At 43.4% G+C, this 20,814-nt stretch overlaps 1 protein-coding gene across 4 annotated transcripts in view; it reads left to right on the forward strand.

Annotated features, from left to right (window-relative positions):
* Positions 1-20,814, forward strand: part of LOC147709977 (H-2 class II histocompatibility antigen, A-U alpha chain-like) — a 1,213,889-nt gene that overhangs the window by 1,128,629 nt on the left and 64,446 nt on the right. The window lies entirely within an intron of this gene.

A 20,814-nucleotide genomic window follows, 5' to 3' on the forward strand; every position in this document is an offset into this window, starting at 1 on the left:
AAACGGGGCAAGATCTAGGAAGCCCGACGATAGCTCTGGTGGCAGCGTTCTGGATGCGTTGGAGGCGAGTGACTTCAGCCAGGTTAGCACCCACCAGGAGAGAGCTGGCATAATCCAGGCGCGATATAACGGTCGCCTGTATTACCAACTGCCGGGTATGGGAGTCGAAAAACTTCAGGACTGGACGCAGAGCCCGGAGGATTCCAAAACAGCAAGCAGCCGTTTTCTTCGTGTGCCCCACAAAACTGAGAGTGGGATCCATCCACACTCCCAAGTTTTATAATTCCGTCACCGGAAGGGGGGCCGGCCCAAGCTCCGCAGGCCACCACCTGTCCCCCCAGAGATCCACCCTTCTACCGACGATCATGATCTCTGTCTTCTTCGCGTTGAGCTGGAGGCAGTTGGCCTTCATCCAGCTTGCCACCGCTCTAAGTCCACTCTGAAACCTGGGGGCATCCTGGTCTGCATCCCCGCTGATCGTAACCGCTAGCTGGGTGTCATCGGCATATGACACCATTGTCATACCCCACTGCCTGACAACCTCAGCTAGGGTCTCACGTAAAGATTGAACAACGTGGGGCTCAGCGAGGATCCCTGCGGCACTCCCTGTTTCAGAGGATGGAAATTGGACTGGAACAGCGGTACCGCAACGCTGAAGAGGCGACCATCGAGGAAGGATCGGAACCACTGGAGGGTGGACCCCCCCACTCCAATCTCCTCCAGGCGGTGCAACAGGATGGGATGAGAGACAGTATCAAAGGCGGCGCTTAGATCTAATAATACAAGCGCCGCCGTCTGTCCTGCATCCATCACTGTGCGAAGATGTTCAGCCATGGTGAGAAGGGCGATTTCCATGCTGTGACCAGCACGGAACCCGTTCTGGGTGGGGTCTAAGATGTTAGCTCGAGTGAGGTGGCCGGAAAGAACCTTGTTCACGTGGGCCTCCACGACTTTGGTCGGCCAAGGGAGCAGGGAAATAGGCCGATAATTTTCTGGCTTTTCCGGGTCCAGAGAGGGTTTCCTTAAAATAGGAGAAACCACAGCCCGCTTCCAACTTGTCGGAACCGTACCCGAGGCCAGCGAGATGTTAATCAGGGAGAGTACCGAGGTACGACCCACAAACAGCTGGTCTCTAAAAAGGGCTGGCTTAAGCGGATCGGCGGGCGACCCGGATTTCACCTGCTGAGCCAAGATGTCAAAACCCTCAGATGTCAACGGGGGCAGCACATGAAGCAGAAAATCTCTGTCGATGTTACATGGAGTACCTGCCGGTGGCCTAGTATCAAGGAATGTTGAGTAGATGTTCTGTACTTTTTCTAAAAAGAACCGGGCAAGAGCCTCACAGTGCGCCGTAGAGCTCGTTGTTGTAGCCGAGGCCCGCTTTGCCACAAGGTCCTTTAACACTTTAAAGATGGTTTTTGATGGGTTAAGGCTATTGCCGAACTCCGCAGCGTAAAAAGCTGCCCGAGCCCGACATATAGCACGATGGTAAGCTTTAACGGCAGCGAGATAAACAGCCTTCTTCCCGCTGTCGTACATCTTCCGCCACTCCCTCTCTGCTCGCCTAAAACTGCCCTTGAGTGCGTGTAAGGCACTGTCATACCAGGGGCTTGACTCCCTGGAACTGATTTTCCTAGTTGAAACGGGAATCAGGGAATCAAGTGCCTTAGTGACCCACGAGCAGAACCGGTCGTAACCTGCATCCGCGTCCTCCAAAGGTCCCAACGGCACTGCCGCGAGGGCATGATGAAGGTCCTCGAGTCTCAGTTTACTCCAGTGCCGTGTGGAGATCATCCTCACGGGAGCAGAAGAAGGAATTCCCGGCAAGGGGACATGGATGGCCACTAGAGAATGGTCTGTCTGTAAAGTGATGCTTAAACATGTATTCTTGCTGCTGCGCTTAGGTGAAGAACCCAGACTGCTACCCCTTAAGATGTAGAGGTGCATACTTCATGGTCAGTAGGAAACGCTCAGTCAGGGTTGTGTGTCACCAAGGCAGGGTTACCTATTCTAAATGCTTGTTGAGATAGTAGGGGTGGGTCGCCACTGGGATGGTGCCAGTGCGCAGGGCCCTCGCTCCAGGTTATGTTCAACTAACTGCATTGGGGGCAAGATGATGGGCATACCTGGAAGTGGTGGTACTAGACCCCACCCCCCCCCTGTGGGAGGGGTGGAGATGTTATGCAATGTCACAAAGTAATTCCAACAGCTTATGTATATTTGTAAATTGGTGCATAGTATTGTGTAGTGTGTATGTTTAATAAATGCACTCTTAATTTATAAAGCAAATTACAGACTGAACAATCAATTATTGAGTGTTATTTCTGCGCACCTGCAAATGGCGATTACTAGCCCACACCACCTCCCTTGAGTAAGACTCCGACTGCTCTGCGACGATACCCTCGGAGAGTCAGGCGCTACAATTGGGTGTTTGATTCCCAGTGAAGGACATATGTAGACATGTTATTGTTATTTGTGCAGGCCTCACAGATGCTGCCTCGTTTTCCAACAGACGTATATACATATATCGAATGATTCAAGCCTGTTTGAACTGAGGCAACAATAGTGTGTAAATTTCCTTTTCAGTTCGCGCAAGGTGTTTTCAAATAGAACACAGCAAATCTGTCGCTGGATTGATCATATAACCAATTATCGCCTATCCTCATACCTCCATTAAATATTGCACACTCAAAGTGCCAAATGCTCAAATAAAGTGCTAATGCATATAATAAGAACATCTTCAATAAATACTACACAGACCCAAATGAAAACACCACCACAGAGTAAAATGCATATACTAAGGGCATCTTCAGGGTGTAGCTTCAATGGGTATAGCAGAAACCCATATCCAAAAATCACTGCTGAATAAAGTGCCAATGCACATAGTAAACACAAATTATTCCATAAGATTGTCCATGCCGTATATCTTCTAACTTGAATCCTCAAAGAGGGTTCAAATATATGATAATCCCAATGATAAGGTGTATTTAAAAAAAACATTTTTTTCAAATGAGGTAAGAAAATGTATATCAAAAAAGGTAAATCTAGCAACATCCATCTGATGGCTAAATTAATCAGAATCATTTCTGGCAAAACTTGGTTAATCCATATTCTTATCAAAAAGGTGCAAGTGCCTACATATGACTGCAAACGCTAATTTTAGTATTATTTGATCAAAACCAATCGTCATGCTGTACTAAGAAAATATTAAAATAACGCTGAGCCATAAATCTATAGGTCTCGCATAACATACAACAAAGTGCCAGGGCTCCACATTGTGATACGTGCTCCAGTTCCCAGACGGTCCTGCCAGAAGGCCTGTAACATCAATAGGGAAGGCATTGCATCATTTGGAGAAAAAAAACTTTAAAACAATAAACTAGCAAAAAATTGCCAATGTTGAATTCCTATATATGCTCCATCACTACAACAGTGCAATATTAAAATACCAACACAGCACTGGGAAGAATCTAGATATGCAGTCCAACATCAAGTGCAGGCATTATCAACCAAATCATTACAAGCCAAGAGTTCACAGTTTCGTATTCTTCATAGATGAACATGTAGCTCTGCATCAACATTATGCCCCCACCGCCTTTCGATGCCCAATAAAACAATGATCTTAGATTCACATTGCTGCAGTTCCAGTTCCCTGTTGCTTCTGCGGGAAGAGCCTTAATATGCTTTATGCCATAGTATTGCAGAGTGGTCAAACTTCCCTGGTGCACCTCCCAAAAGTCCTGTCTTGATGCTTTATAGCTCTAATGTGCGGCAAAATCCTGATCTTGATCTTATTGACTGTGCAGACCACATATCTCATTTTACAGCCACACTCCAGGACATACACAACAACATCCAGTCTCACATGTGATCCTCTCCCTGATCATACAGGTTCTACCTTCAAATGTGTCATAACTGACACGATTAGCCCTAAACTTGCAGGCCTTGCATATAACACATTTTTTAAACCCAAATTCCTATTCATAGGCCATTCGGATTCTTGGTAGAACATCAAGCTAGTTAAAATATCGCCTAATGATGGTGCATTGCAATATGTGGTATTTGGATACCGGCCTACAACATCTTTTAAGTGCTCATCATGCTGTAATATGTGTCAGTTACGCTTGATCATGGTACAAATGGATCCATGTTATAACCCATAAAGAATCATATCACATTGTCTTCCTTGGATTGATCTCCTAGTGTAGTTTTTGGATTTAGTCTGTTTATTAGTGAACAACATTTCCTCCCTGCTCTTGGCCAGCACTCTACATTTCTCCTCCCTGAGCACCTGTTGTGGGTATCCTCTCTCGGAAAACCTCATAATCATAGATTTAGCTTCAGTTTCAAACAGAGCATCAGTGGATACATTCTGTGGGCTCTCAAAAGTTTCACTGTATGGTATGCTTCATTTCAATGAGTGGGGATGACCACTATTGCCATGTCATTTGAATAGAATCCCTTACTTCCGGCAGCTTGGCATCAAGAAAATCAATCTCATGTGCGCTCCATTTCATGGTCAACTGTATGATATAAGGGTTATTATTCAAGGTTCCTTTGTACTCACTCAGAGATGTCATCTCCATCCAACAACAAGAAGAAGCTATCAATAAAACACACCCAAATTCTAATACTGTTCATGTGGTGCCCATTACAATCAGCCCATGCCACCTCTTTCTCCCACTATCCCATATAGATGTTGGCATATGTAGTAGCAAAAGCCACCCCCATCGCTGTGCCCTCCTTTTGGAGGAATAGCTTCTTATCAAAAAGAAAGATGTGCGTGAGACAAAAGGATAACATTGTGAAAAGCATTGTGGTATGCTGAGCAAAAGCCAGGGGTTTTGATCTCAAAAAAAATATTGACATGCCTTATTACCATAAAGATAGGAAGTGGACATATATAACGAATAGGCACCCATGGTTTCCATTATATAGGTGCTACACCATGGAATGTTGTTAATACTGCAAAAACATCATGTGTCCTGTATATAGGACGCAAAACACATGACGTATTAGCATAAAACAGATCTAAATTTAGAGTTTAAAACGTTATATTGTTACTGAACATTTCACTTAACTATAACTTTACTTTAACCTTTGTTTTTCTCAGTGTGTGTGTGTGTAAATATATATAAATATATTTATATATTGCGCTCAAATTCTTCGAACTCGAGAAGAAAAACCGCACTCTGGGGAGGGCATTTCAACAGGCTTCTTTAATTTTCAAAGCGAACAAACGCGTTTCGGCTGCAAGCCTTCGTCGTTGTTCGTGACACCGCTAGCGTAACAGACTAATAAAGTTTCTTAGTTTAGTAGCAATCAAGAAGGGACTAGAACCCCATGGTAATTAGTGGGGCCATCTTAGAATGTTCAATGTCAGATACATATCACACTCAATCACCAAAAGCATACCGATGGCAGGTATAAACAACAGCGTTATTCAGCCATAAATCAGCATATCACTGGCCACATATAATTACGCATTGCAAAGGGTATAACATCTTATACATGTTTAGCATTACATATGATCACGCCATGGTTCGGCTTAAGTCCCACATTAGAGAGCTACAGTCATACTAATTGCGAAACTCTAAAGTCATATTGCAAAACCAAAGATACTCAAAATTAGCAAAATTAAAAATCAAATAAAAAATAAAAAATAAATAAAAAATTCAATAATAAAGAATCATAAAGATATCTATGGCACACACACATTTTCATATAGCACCCACAGCTGCCTATTAACGTCACAGACCTACTATGACTTGTTGCAATATTTTACTCAAAGACAATTAATGTTTGACAGATATGGAACAATACGCCTAGCAATCCTGAACTATTTCCCCAGATGCACTGTTAGCTCTTCGCCGCTGTTTAAACCCTTAGGGAATTTAGTCGATAAGTCTATAATATATCTAGACTCTAATCGTCGTAATTTCCATAGCCGGTCCCCTCCTCTGATATTCACAGGGATATAATCCAATCCAAAATATTGTAGCTTTTTCCTATCCTTATTATGGAATTCTGCAAAATGCCGGGCAACCGGATAGGCAGGATCTGCCTTTTCGATAGCTTGCAAGTGGTCCAGGATTCTGATTTTAAGCTGGTGGATGGTGCTGCCTATGTAGCGTGAGCCACATGGGAAGACCACATGGGCAGGTAATGAACTTTTGAATTTCCATTATTCTTCCTGTGTCTGATAGAGTGTAAGTGAGGACCTTTTTGCTAGCTGCACAGGCTTTATACCTACTACACGGAAAGAATCCTTTCATCTCTTTTAAGGTGTTCAGTCTGGGCAGGGGTTTCTCAAGATTACTTTTAACCATCATGTCCTTTAAGGACCTGGCTTTACTAAAAGTAGCCTATGGATATTGAGGTATGTCATCTTTGATTACATTGTCAGTTTGGAGAATATGCCAGTTCTTTTTAAGCATCCTTTTTAAGTGATTGGCCTCGGAAGAGTACTGGGTAATCTTTCGAAATTTCCCTTCCATATCAATATTTCCCTTCTTCGATTTGTCTATCAAAATTTCCTCTCTGGGGATCTTTCTGACCCTTTTGAGGTCTGCTCTAATACATCCTTCTCATAGCCTCTCAGACTAAATCTAGCTATACATTCTGAAGCAGCCGCCTCAAAATCTTGTTCTCTTGAACTAATCATTCGTAGTCTGAGAAGTTCACCGTAGGGTATGCTGTGGACCAATTTAGGTGGATGATTACTGCTGGCAAAAAGAGTAGAGTTACCAGCAGTCGGTTTACGGAAAAGTGCAGTGTGGAGTTGGCCATTATCAACAAACACCCTGAGGTCCAAATAGTCCACTGCCAGTGGACTAATGGTACGTGAGAAGTGCAAGTTGTAGTGGTTATTGTTGAGGTCATCAATGTACCTTTGGGCCGTATCCATTGTCCCTTGCCACACAATGAATAGGTTGTTGATGTAACGATGCCACTGTATGACCCTACCACTGTCCTGTCCCACTCTACAGTGTCTGGGCACCTGCTCCTCCCACCAGCCAACAAACAAGTTCGCATAGCTGTGGGCGAAGCAGGTGCCCATTGCTGTACCGGACACCTGTCTAAAAAATTGGTGAGACAGAATACCACAAATTCCAGTATCATCATGTTGTGTTGTGCAAAACATAATTGGCGTTGGTCTAAATAGTGTTGGACTGCAATTAAGCCATGCTGATGTTCTATACATGTGTACAAGCTTGTAATGTCCAATACTATTAACAGATAGTTAGATTCCCAGGGGATATCCGTGATCTTCTTCTGAAAGTCCTTAGTATCTTTAGTATAAGACTGAAGCTGTACGACAAAGGGGAACAAAAAGTTATCGACAAACCTAGACATATGTTCGATCAGGCCATTTACTGAGGAAACAATAAGTCTGCCAGGTGGATATTGATTGTCCTTGTGAAGTTTAGGAAGATGGTAAAAGGTTGGAATCGTTGGATTACAGCACTGCAAAAACAGATGTTCATCACTGCCCAGCATGGCTAGATCATACCATTTTCATATTAAGTTGTCATACAATTTCACCCTCTGCTTATAAACTTCATTACTGGTCTGTTCATAGTACTTCCAATCCGATAATTGTCGGATGGCCTATTTATGATAATATTCTCTAGTGAGTAAAACCACGTTACCACCTTTATCTGAAGGTTTCACTATAATTGTAGCATTCTTCATTAGATCTTGTAGTGCTAATCTTTGGGCAGTTGTAATATTCCCCCTATTTGTGCGGTGGTCGCTGTTTTTTCTGAATTTCAATAAATCATTAGTCATGGCCTCAGTAAAGACATCAATCGCATCCCAGGGCATCTGAGGGACAAAGACAGAGGATGGTTTAAAGGGACTCTCCTCCCTTTTCTGATCAATGTCTTACCTTAATGCTCTTTGTGTGATGCTCATATTAGTAACTGAGCTGGAATCATGTTCCATCCTGAGATCTTCCAATAATTCTAAGCCAGGTAAATCCTTGCTGCTCAGTGTGTCCGTTGCTGTTAATCTCATTGATTGTGCCTTGGGATCTTTAATGTGAGGCCTCAATTTGAAGTACTTGTGGAGTTTAAGCTTGCGTGTAAAGCGGAAAAGATCTATCCGTGTCTGCATGTACTCTTGTTTGTTACTTGGACAAAATATTAAACCAAGACTCAACAGTTCTTTTTCCATGTCTGTCAATACTCTGTTGGTCAGATTGACCACGGTAAGATTGGTCATTTCTCCCAGTGCCTGTTTGTTGTCTTCTTGTTGCGACTGGTCCAATTTGGAGTTCTTCCTCCACCTGCCCCCCCCCCGCTCTTCGGGTCCTCCTATGGGGGCCTCCGGGGTTTGTTTTTTCCTCCCCGTAGCCACGATTGTCAAATAATTTTGAACTCGTTGTGAAAAGGGACCAGACTGCCTCTTTTATCTGCCTTAGGATGTGACTAGTCATCACTGGAATCGTTTTCAGTGACCTTGGACTCAGAGGTCGCCACACTCGAGTCTGGTGCTGGCTGCGAACTCTGATATAACTTCTTCCTAGGAGCATCAAATTTTTGCCGAAGGTCAGTCCATGTCCTTGGAGATAGTCCTTTTCATCACGGACATATTTTTCCTGCTTTCTTTTGATCTTCTGTTCATATTTAGTTAAGTGAGCTTTCATTAGTCCCTTGAGTTCCTCCACCTTACTAGCATCCTCCTCTTTTTCCAAATCCTCTTCCAAGATCTTGATCTCTGCCAGCGCTTTCTCTTGATCGCTCCAGGCGTATTTACAGAGGATTTTCAAAGTCCCCTCACAATACTGTGCTGTGTGCTCTGCCCAATCAGTGAGGAGTTGGGGGTCAGGATGCTCATAGGAGGGTACGGTGTATACTCTTAACCCTCTTGGCACACGATGTTCTTCAATGTAACTTGTTAAGCTCGTAGCTTCCCACCATTTCTGAACTTCACGTACGTATAGTCACTCAATTTTCGTGAGTTTTTCCTTTAGTTTATTGCCTTGTGGTTGTGTGGCTATTGTTGTAGGTGCAGACAATGTGCCATGCCGTTTGAACATATCTTTCGCCGCCTCGCGGCGTGTAGTTTCGCAAAACATACTGTCAAGCTGGGTGTCCTCCAACTGTATGCAAGTAGAAGCCCACTGGATGCCCTCCTTCGCTTGACTCACGCAAAGACTGTTAACACAGTGGTCCTTTGATTCAATCCTCACGGTGATGGTGCATGCCCAGCAGCTGCGACGGTGCTCTGGAAATTTAAATTAACGCTCACTCTCCACCTTGTATCCGGTGCACTCTCAGGCGGGTGCTGGTTAGCTGGCGTGGACAGATGCGTTACATTGCGCTCAAATTCTTCATACTCGAGAAGAAAAAACGCACTCTGGGGGGGGCATTTCAACAGGTTTCTTAATTTTCAAAGCGAACAAACGCGTTTTGGCTGCAAGCCTTCGTCGGCGTTCGTGAAATACATGTAATGCTATACATGTATAAGTTGTTATACCCTTTGCAATGTGTATTATATGAGGCCAGTGATATGCCGATTTATGGCTGAATAACAGTGTTGTTTATACTTGCAATGGTATGCTTTTGGTGATTGAGTGTGATATGTATCTGACATTGAACATTCTAAGATGGCCCCCACTAATTACCATGGGTTCTAGTCCCTTCTTGATTGCTACTAAACTAAGAAACCTTATTAGCCTATTAAGCTAGCAGTGTCACGAACACTGACAAAGGCTTGCAGCCGAAACGCGTTTGTTCGCTTTGAAAATTAAAGAAGCCTGTTGAAATACCCCCCCAGAGTGCGGTTTTTCTTCTCGAGTATGAAGAATTTGAGAGCAATGTAATGCGCCTATCCACGGCCGTTAACCAGCACCTGCCTGAGAGTGCACCGGATACAAGGTGTAGAGTGAGCTTGAATATATAGCGTGAATATTTATATATTTATTCCTGGATTCTCCTTGCCCCCCACTTGTCGGCAGAAGTCACAGCACAGCAGCAGGTATGTTTTTCAAAACTTCTTTATTATTCACACACCATGTGCATGATGCAGCTCATCAAAAAACGGACGGCCTCCGCGTTTCGGCTACTCTAGCCTTCCACTAAACCATAGAGTCCCAGGGATCTAGACCTTAACTTATAGTGCAATGTGAAAGTACCCTCTTCCATGTCTATTAAAAATCTAGACCAGCAACCTCGCTCATTTTACATGGTTTCATTTGAGCGCCATTGTTGCTCAACATTCCTGTGAAGTACACATTTTAACAAAAAGTCTGGGCTTATGTATAGATATATACATATATCTACATATTTACACACATTGCATTCAATTTTAGAACAAGCCATATGTTCCTCATATCGCCTTAGTAGACTCAAACATTGGTATTGGACATGATGAGGACTTACCCAACTTTTGAACCAATTATTTCATATAATTTTCATTTATGTCTTCATCATGTACAGTATTTGTTTTTATGAGGGTTAAACTTAGGCCCATTATTCTCAGTAAAGTACATGAATACATTTCCACAGTTTCTCAAAATTATCTCCATCAAACATGATCATTTTTACTTTCTAGTCCGCAAGACGGTGCAACCTATATATACACTATTTACAATTCCCAAGGCCAATTCATGACCCCAAGGTGTTTACATCCAGGATCCTCAACAATATCTTAAACTAGAAGTATATCAGTTGGGTTCAACATTGTAATTACAGGGTCTAAATTGTTTTGTTCCGGTAAAGTACATTCAATATTTCATGATCCCTGAATATCTTAAACTCATTTAACCCAACACCAGATCCAGTTGATGTTTTTACACCAATTTACATTTACAGACTAAGGATATTTATACTCATCCATTTTTGATGTTTTACTCATGTCACGATGTCTGCCCATGTGTGCTACATGTCCCTTTATGGCTTTTCTTGACTTCTCAAGTTTGAAGCCTATTTACAATTATTTACATGAATGGATCCAAAATGTCACTCTCAATTAGTTCTAATATTTTCCCATAGTTTGGAATTACATAGCAGATGTACAAATAGTTCAGAATCCAGATTATGTCCATCTGGGTATTCAGTTCCCATGCCAAGAATCCTGGACTCCAGTTTTCACAACTGTAGAGTACGATCACCACCCCTCTCCGATGGTTTGCTCAGTTTGATCCCTGAGTATCTTAGCAGATCTGGATTGCTGTTGTGGCATTTGGCAAAATGTGTGGCCATAGGGTAGCTTGGGTTTCTGTTTTTAATTGCCCTTAGATGTTGTAAAATCCTCAATTTTAATTTGTTGATTGTGCTCCCTATGTAACATTTCCCACATGGGCATTGCAGCCTATAGATCACACATTTAGATTCGCAGGTTATATGATCTCTTATCTTTTCAATTTTGCCATTCCGTAATTTGTACTCTTTGACGTTTGTGCCATGCTCACAGGTCTTGCATTTGGGACACTTTCAAAAGCCCGGGGTTGTCAGCCATGTCGATTTTTTGGGGGGTTGTTCCTTCAGTGTCAGATGGCTTTGGGTTAAGATGTCACGCAATGAAGCAGTTTTTCTATGTGTAATGCTTGGATATTGAGTTAGTTGTTCTTTTAAGGTATTATCCAGGAGCAGTATGTTCCAATTTTTCCGTAGAGCTATTTTCATATCCCTACTCTGATTGTTAAAATCCATGATCAATCGTGTCTCTTCCTCGTCTCTGGTTTGCTCATCACTACCACGATCCTTCCTGCTGCCACCAGGAATTAGAAGGTCATTCCTGTTCTTTTGAACCACCCTGTTTTGTGCGGTGCTAATGACTTCTTCGGGGTAGCCTCTTTCCCGGATGCGTTGAGCCATCCTTTCAATATATATATATATATATTTATTACCTACTGGCGGTCGCCAGTAGGTATATATAGTTAGGATTTTTTTGAATAGGGATTTCTGAAAATTCTATGTTGAATAACTTTGGCGTTGATGGACGGAATTGGCTGTAATTTTCAGGAAAATGGCACATTTTGTTTCGAGCGTCCCCTGAAAGTTTGGGGGGGGGTTTTCGTCAAGCGGGGGCCGAGAAAAAAGGGGGGTCTCAAAACATGTTTTTAACATTGAGTTTTCTATAGGGCGGTTGGACTCACTTTTAGCTCGAACGGCTGAATGGATTTCTATGAAACTTGGCAAAATTGTAGAGACTGTTTGCCCGATGTGCCTTTGCTAGGTCTCAAGATATGTGCTCCAGTGGATTTTGAGAAATTAACGTTAAAAAAAATATATATATCTGTGACAGCGTCCCGGTTAGCGCCCCGGTTCGCGTACCAGACGCGTAACGGAACTTCGCGAGGAGAAGCGGATTGGCTCTCCGGTGACTCTCAACATTCTAAACAGTCCGGAGCGGCCGCCATCTTGTCTCTCAGTAGCATCGAGATACAAGAGGTGGAAATAAACGAAGGGGGAAATGAATGAAAGGGGAAAGGTAGACCCTTCCTGACCCCCTAAGATTGATGTGGGGGCTATTAAAGGGCCCCGCGGGACAAAAAAATAAAAGACATTTTTTTTCGATTTTTCGCGGTGGAAGCGTTATCCGGTACGCGAACTGGGTAGCTCACCGGTAGCGTAACGGCAGTCCGCAGTCTTGTGTTTTGGAAGAATTTAGTCACAAGATGGAGGATAAACAATGTTGGGAATGGGTATAAGGGGGCACGGGAGACCCCCTAGGTTTTCTGAGGGTGGCTCAGGAGGCCCATATAAGTAACAAAAAAAACTATATGGGCTATTGATTGGTTGCCCAAGTATTTGTATGGGAGGGTGGCTGGGAGGTGTATGACTCTGTGCATAGATGTGTGAGCAGTTGATTCACTAGATGTATGGGTTCAAAAGTGCATGTGGAAACAGCTGTATGGGCGGTTGACTGTGTGCATGAGTGTATTGGTGAGTGAATGGATATCTCAGTGCTACATGTCAAAGTAAGTACATATGTAAAACACAGTACATGTGAGAGTTGACATATACAAATAACTGTGCATAAGAGCCAGTGAATGTGAGTGGCTGTATGGATCATTGTGAACTTGTATTAGGGATTGTATAAGAGAGTAAATATGTGTTAGTATATGTTTGAATAAGTAAGGTGTGTATAACTGTATAGTTGAGGAAATGGAGGTGTGATTGATTCTTTGCATGACTGACTAGGTGTGTGAGTAAGTCCATGGATGAGTGACAGTCTGTGAGTGTCTGTTTACACTGAGTGTATCTAAGGTTATATTAGAGTCTGAAGAGGTTCATCGTATTATCACATGAATGATGTCATCAGTGATGTCATCAGTGATGTCATTTGAGATGTCATCAGTGATGTCATCAGTGATGTCATTTGAGATGTCATCAGTGATGTCATCAGGGATGTCATTTGAGATGTCATCAGTGATGTCATCAGTGATGTCACTGACCATGTCATGAATGATGTAATATGTGACATGATCAGCAGTGGATTGCAGGTGCGCGATATATAGTTAGTGCAACTAACTATATATGCGAATTTCAATGGTTTTGTGCGAGTAAAATAAGGTTTTGTAAATGCTAATTCCTAACTATATATGGTCTATAACCTATGGTTTTTTTCAGTGAATTTTCAAGGTTTTGTAAATGCTGATTCCTAACTATATATGGTCTATAACCTATGGTTTTTTCAGTGAATATATATATATATGTATATATATATATATATATATATATATATATATATATATATATATATATGTGTGTATATATATATATATATATATATATATATATATATATATATATATATATATAGGCTTCACTTACCTTATCATATACAGATATGCGTGGGAGAGGCATGTTGAGAAAGGGACTGCATTGTAAAGTTTAAACGCAATGCGTGGTAAAGTCATGCATTGTATTATCATACATCTGCAGGGCAGGCCTGGAGACATGCTTTTCATTGTCACTTTAGAGGTAGCACAATATGTGCTGCAGTCCACTGGTGAGATTTTAATGAACAGTCCCTGGGTACTCATTTGTACCATATACTAGGGACATATAGGTAGGATAAAAGGTCCAATCAGGAATATACTGAATTTCAACATTTTGTAGGGGTCAGGGCCCATGCACTGGGGCCTGGTTAGCAGTGTCCCAGTGTGTAGAGTCAAACAAACATCAGCATCAGTTCAATAAAATGTGGGTGACCATACAAAAATAGGCCTTTTCTTTACAGGCTACCATTATGTTTTCTTTTCCATTTTCTCTTCATTTCAAATCATCCCTAGTTAGATGCCAGTCGTTTAAGGCAAAGTTTAACATTATTCTGCTTTGGCAGCTATAAGGAAGTTTGAGTCTTTCTGCAGTTTGACCAGTTCTTTCTTCAGATCCCAGAAATGTACCTCTAGAAAGGTTTTGTAATATAGACCAGCATTGGCATAGCCAATAGGTCTCGCCTTTGGGACCTTATGTGTTTAGCCAGAACTTTTGGTTATGTTGTAGAGCATTGTGGCTGCTGTGCACTATGTTGAAAAGTTATATTAAAAAGTGTTAAGCATTTTTGTTACCTTTATACTAACGAAGACACCATTATATACAACTGAAAATCCTGATTAAAAAAGATTTGAACATAAAAAATGTATTCTAGTTTTTTTGTACTTGCACTGCTGGCAACTTCTTCCTGTCTGTTCTCATGCTTGAGTGGTATTATGGGGAGTGTGTTCAGTAGAGTGTAATTATGTGGCACTGAGTAGTAATATTTGGAGTGTATGTTGCATTGAGTGCAGAATAATTATGTAGCATAGAATTATGTGGCACTGAGTGGTATTGTGTGGAGGGTATGTTGCATTCAGTAGAGTGTAAATATGTGGCACTGAGTGGTATTATTTGGAGTGTATGTTGCATTGAGTGCCCTGTAACTATGTGGTACAAAAGGGGGTGGTGATGGACGGAGCATCTAAATCAATCAAACACTCACACCCAGTCAAAAGATCTGGGTTAAATCCATCACCGTTCTTTAGCCCACTCTGCCACCCCAGTTCAGACATGGCCATATGCAAAGTCTGACCCTGGGCCTCATGGGAACAGTCCAGCCCGAACTGCCAGGCCATGCCTTCCCTGGACCGGAATCAAGCTACCGAGGACCAGTTTCTGGCATTTCAGACGTCTTCAGCCCGGCGTGCTTGAATCCAGTGGCAAAGTGAGCAAGGGACCCACGTCTTAGCATACCCTGCCAACTTATGGTGAACAAAGCGGTCAGTCACCACCCTCTTTTATACCGCTGTAACTATGTAGCTTATAATTATGTGGCACTGTGTGGTATTATATGGAGTGCATTTATGTTGCATTGAGTAGTGTGTAAGTGTGTTGTGTGTAATTATATGGCACTGAGTGGTATTGTTGGATTCCCACTCAGCCCGCACACTGCAGGAACAATGTATGTTCTAATCCACTTTCCCGGCCAACCGGCCACTCACCAGGTATTACAAAGAGTGTACCAATGACCCAGAAAAGGGGGTGGATTGTGGGGAGACACCAAGTCTACCACCCCTGTAGAACGATGAACGAACTGCTCCCTCCTCCACGCTTCTGCACCTGTGCAAAACATAAGAATGCACTTCACAATGCAAACCTTTCTTAGGGGCCCAACATCAGTGACCATATCCTGTTACAACAATCATTTGCAATTACCAGTTGAGAGTACAGGTTTGGTGTCATGGAGACTTCAGACAACCAATAATATTCCTCCAAGATAACTGCTCTTTGATCCAAATGTCTGACTGATAATACAAGGTGTCTCTCTTAATTTAACTGAGGAAGGGGAAAAACATGTCTCGACCTGGACATGAACAAAAAACCCCTTCACGCTAAAACCACACGGGAATTACTAGCACTAGGCGTTATCACAAAGCGTGAAACGATAACCACCTAGCTAAGCCCACACACGTGATTGGACAGTGCTCGCGGAACGTCCTAAAACGTCATTCCCTGCACCTAATGATGTAAATCGGTGCAGTCGGAAACCGCGACAAAAAATGGAGAAGGCACAATTCCAAACTCCGCGTATCCTAACAACCAGAAAAAGGAACAAGAGTGAAGGTTGAAAGGAAATATCGAAAAAAACCCTACCCCCACCAGACTCTCATAAAACGGGAAAGTGCACAGTCAGTAAGTAACGGGGCAAAACACAAGGAAGGGACTCTAACTCACTACACAGGAACGGTTAGAAGGTATCGGGAGCCCCGGGAACCAAAAACCCAGAGAAGGGGAAGGGAAAGAGTAACAATTCTCACATGCCCGTGAGAAACAGCTAAAGCGAATTCAGGAATACAGGAACCAGCTCACAGGAACCCACAGGTTAGCAATAACAAGCAACGAGAGGAAGGTAGGACTTGACTTATATCCCAAACTAGCAGGTCATGTGATAACAGTACATGGTCACAGAGAGAGGACTGAACCCGATTCCTAACAGGTATTATGTGGCGTGTATTTATCTTGCATTGAATTGAGTGTAATTATGTAGCGTGTAATTATGTGGCATTGAGTGGTATTATGTGGAGTGTATGTTGCATTGAGTGAAGTGTAATTATGTAGCAAAGAATTATGTGGCACTGAGTGGTATTTTGTGGAGGGTATGTTGGATTGAGTGCAGTGTAATTATGTAGCATATAATTATGTGGCACTGAGTGGTATTATGTGGAGTGTATTTATGTTGCATTGCTAAAATTCCATTGTAATTTGCTGAGCATAAGGAATATATATATATATTTTTTATAATCAGTGTTGATTTGATCAATGTGTTAAAAAGACATAGCGAGAGAATGCGGCCTCATAATGAGTGGCATCATTTATTTTTCCTAACGCATACTTTTATGAATCCTTTCCCATAATCTGGTCTCCACTACCGCCCAATTCCAATGCTTTCTAATATAAGCAGGAGCCACGGTCTCTGCATCATGCACCTAGTGGCAACACCCAGCCTCCGAGCATGGTGTACATTTTATTTCAGGCGGGCACGGAGCGGCAGCTTTTCCCGTCCCACAGACCCCGAGGGAGCGGCTGCCTCCGCCATGTCACAGATTCTTCTGGAAACATCCGCCCGGCTCACAAGCTCATTAGCGCGCAAAGTAGGGATGGGTGTTCCTAAACCTGCTGCTCCCACACCACTCAGACTCTCACAATGGCAGTGTTTTGTCTGGTGGTGGAGACAAAGCCGTGGCACTCCGCAGCTCAGAGCATGGCCAGCCGGGGGCAGAAATGCTGCCTCGAATGAGCGACCCAACACAGAAAGAGCGAAACCACCACCGAGAGTCTTGGCAATGTGTCAAACTCTTTCAGGAGTAGGGGGATGTAGGGTGCCTCCCCATTTCATCCCAATTTCAGCCTGGCATCTTTTGAACATATTGTGGGTGCAGAAGGTCACAGGATCTCTAGTGCCATGGTTTATAGATTGGCATTTTGATTTTACCAGGGAGAGAGAAGCGCACTCCAACATGTACCGAAGCGCAGGCGGCCACGTGGGCATGGCGCGCATCGAGACCCCCCCCCCGCCTGCACCTTGTTTAACACATTTGCTTGTTACATCTGTGCACATGCTGCATCAAAGCTACTGGCAGCCCCAGTGTTCCTGAATCCCAGAGAGTCTCTGGACGTCTAATGCGTGTTTAAGGGGCATAGTATATCCAGCTGGGGGCTGGTAAGGGGGAGGGTAGCCTGTGTAAAAGGTGTGTAGTAATACTGGCACCAGGAGGTTTGCTAACCCCATGCTGGTGGGGAATGGGAGTAAGGTGGGGAGGGGGGAGCTTCCGCCTCAAGCTGCAGAGATTGAAAACATGCATTATGGGATGGGTAATTGACCAGGCGTGTGTTTTAACCCTTCTTTCATTGTGGTGGTTGTATCCTACCACACATGGAACTTGGGCTGAGTCTTTTATCAGAGACGTAATTACAAGCGCACAAGGAAGCTCACTAAAAGTTTAGAAAAGCGCATAGAAGTGTCTACCCTGGCAGTTTTAGGCACTATACAATTTCCTGATCCAACACAAAACATCATAACACTGACAGCAAGGAGCTGAAAACAATAGTTTGATTGAAACGTAGCCGGGGTAAAGACCTCAACCCCCACCAACCCCCATATAGAAACAGATAAAGTAGACCAAAGGGAGTCGGGTACTTTCCCCCCAAGCTGAAAAATTGTGTATTTAATGTGAAAATTTCATCCAACATTGCCTCTCTCTATCCATCGAAATGCAGTGGACACAACATGGGCAGACTTTACCACCAGCTAAAACACGCTGTGCAATACGAAGTGCAGGCTTCACACCCCAGCTGAAAGGAAGCGGCAGGATGAGGTTCAAGTAGGGCGACCAGGTGCCCCGGATTTCTAACCTATCCCAGTTTGGGCATATTATTGAACCTGTTTAGTAGTGCATAAGGCGATTCCTGCAGCATGCCACGCTTGGACATTCGCGCCACGCTTTGAACTAGGTGCTTTGAAGCCCTTGTAGCAGCACCACCGCGTCCGCCTCTTCGAGTTTCATTTTGGGTATAGTGACAGCCAAGAGCTTGAGGGCCTGGTCTCTGTGCCGGAATGTAGCCTTTACCAACAAAGCAACTCAAAGCGCTATTTAGAATGACGTTACAAGAACTGGACAAACCAAATGGTCTTGCCTTCTCCACATTATTACTTTGCCAATGCTTATTACCGATGCTGCGCATCATCGACAATATGAAATGCATTTAAAAAAAAAAATCAGAAAAAATAGAAAAACAATGCGTACGTCATGACGCTATCGTGGATGAGGTTCCGAGATTCTGAACCCGTTCAATAAAGGTCGTCGTATTGTGACGATTTTGGTATCAGCAGACCGCAAATGGCTAATGCGATATGTACGAGTGTTTTCGTAATGTTCGAGTGATGGATTCACTATGAAATATGAGATTCCGTTCTGACACCCGTGGGTTCCATTTTGTGTACGGCAGCCATTTTGTGGTTGCTCCACATAGGCCAATGATCGTGGCCGAATGAGTCTTTAGTACATGTACACCTTTAGCTGACTTTTGAGTGACCCGAGCGAAGCTGACTCTCCTGCCTTAGGCTAAGCCTGTTAGGCCAGTTTCTTTCCCAGAAGCCGATCGAGATTGAGATCAAGGCGCAGGACATCTTAAACCTTTTATTACACACAGCTATGTCTTATCTTGCTCACACCTGTTTCTGCTCCTTACTTTATGGCTCGTTTACGATGAGGAGGCTCCCATTTTTATTAGGGTCCGACCATCTATCTGATGAAGAATGTTGGGTTTTTGCTGAGTCATTGATGATGGTCTGGACAATGAAATGTGGGCTTGTCATGCAATGCTTTTGTCGTGCTTACGTGGGATTGGTCAACCGTAACTGAAGAATGTTTGCCTGAAGCGCAATATTTGGTATAAAAGGAGTAACTTGCTTTGTAAAGATTGAGCAGTCTCCTGAGAACATACACCGTGTTGTACTTCTAGGATCTCTGTTACTGGCTGCAGCCAATAAAATTTGATCTCTGACGTCACCAAGAAGTATCCTGTGTCTCTGTAAGCTGAGACAGGTGGACTCGAAGGCCTCGGGTGTGTCCCTGACACCGCTGGGTTTAAATCCCGGTCCTTCAGTTGGTGCCCAATGTGGGGCGACTTCAGCGGTACCGGTCCAAGCCCGAAGATCGTGAGGAGCTTCGTGTGAAAATTCTGGAGGAAGGCCTGACACTTTATCGACCCCTGTATGTCGCTTGTGGTCCGAAAGTCTTTGCTGCGAGGTTCCCCGCTTTCCGACGGCTACAAAGGGCTGCTGCCCTGACTGTCACCCTGTCTTGAGCCCTTTGACGATTGGTAGAGCGAGACGATAGACGGGTCTTCTGAGGATGTCATCGATACTTCAGTTAAGTGAGTGGAGCGTCTCCCAGTCCTTAGTTTTGGTTCTTAGATTTTTGGGTATCTCATGAGATCTTTGATTTGGGTTCTCCGACTTTCATTTGGTACTTGCAAGTTCCAAAGCCGAGGGACTCGTGTATTCACGAGACTATCGGCTTTCGATAATCCTTTGAAGTTTGAAGCTAAACTAGTGAGCGAAGATGCCTGGTTTGAGCAGACTTGGTAAGTTGTTCTGTTGTGGTCGAAATAGGGATTCCCGGTTGGAGGATTCGTGTCCGATTCCTCTGATTGGAACTCCAATGTATGAGCTGTATGCGAAGCATGGCGTAGGGCCTATTAGGTATAATGAAATATGGCTCCGCTATACTAGGAAAGATGGTGTCCTAAAGTGGCCCCAACATGGTAATTTTGACACGGAAATTTTAGATAACTTAGAGGTTAAACTTTTTAAAAAGAAATCCCGGCCGGCGATGTTTGACTCTTTCCGCATATGGCTTAAGGAGGCCAAACAGAAAGAAATTAAATTAGCAAAGAAAAATAAAAGAGAGAAGGGTATCTCGATAATGCAGGCTGCTATACAGTTTAAAGATAATGAAGAAGAGCAAGCAATCGAGCAGTCGTATAGACAACGTAACATGGAAATTTATAAATGTTATCCAGTTTTGCCCCCTTCACAGCAAAGTGCGTCGAAGGAGCTTGAGAAAGATCCTTTGATGTCGCATTTGTTGAATTTGCCACCTCCTTATGTGCAGAGTGCTACAGCACCTCCGTAACCTGTAGTTCTGCAACCTCCGGTTGCTTTGCCTCCTGTTATTGTACAACAGCCAGCTCCTCTTCAGTTGGCTCCTGTTCCTTTGGTGCAGCCTTCTCTAGGGCCGCCAACTTTGTTACCTACTCCGTCTCCACTTCCTTCGAATCTTCCTTCTGTTCTTGCTACCTCTTCTGCTACTGCTCC

Source organism: Lissotriton vulgaris, chromosome 5, assembly GCF_964263255.1.
Source record: "Lissotriton vulgaris chromosome 5, aLisVul1.2, whole genome shotgun sequence".
NCBI lineage: Eukaryota > Metazoa > Chordata > Amphibia > Caudata > Salamandridae > Lissotriton > Lissotriton vulgaris.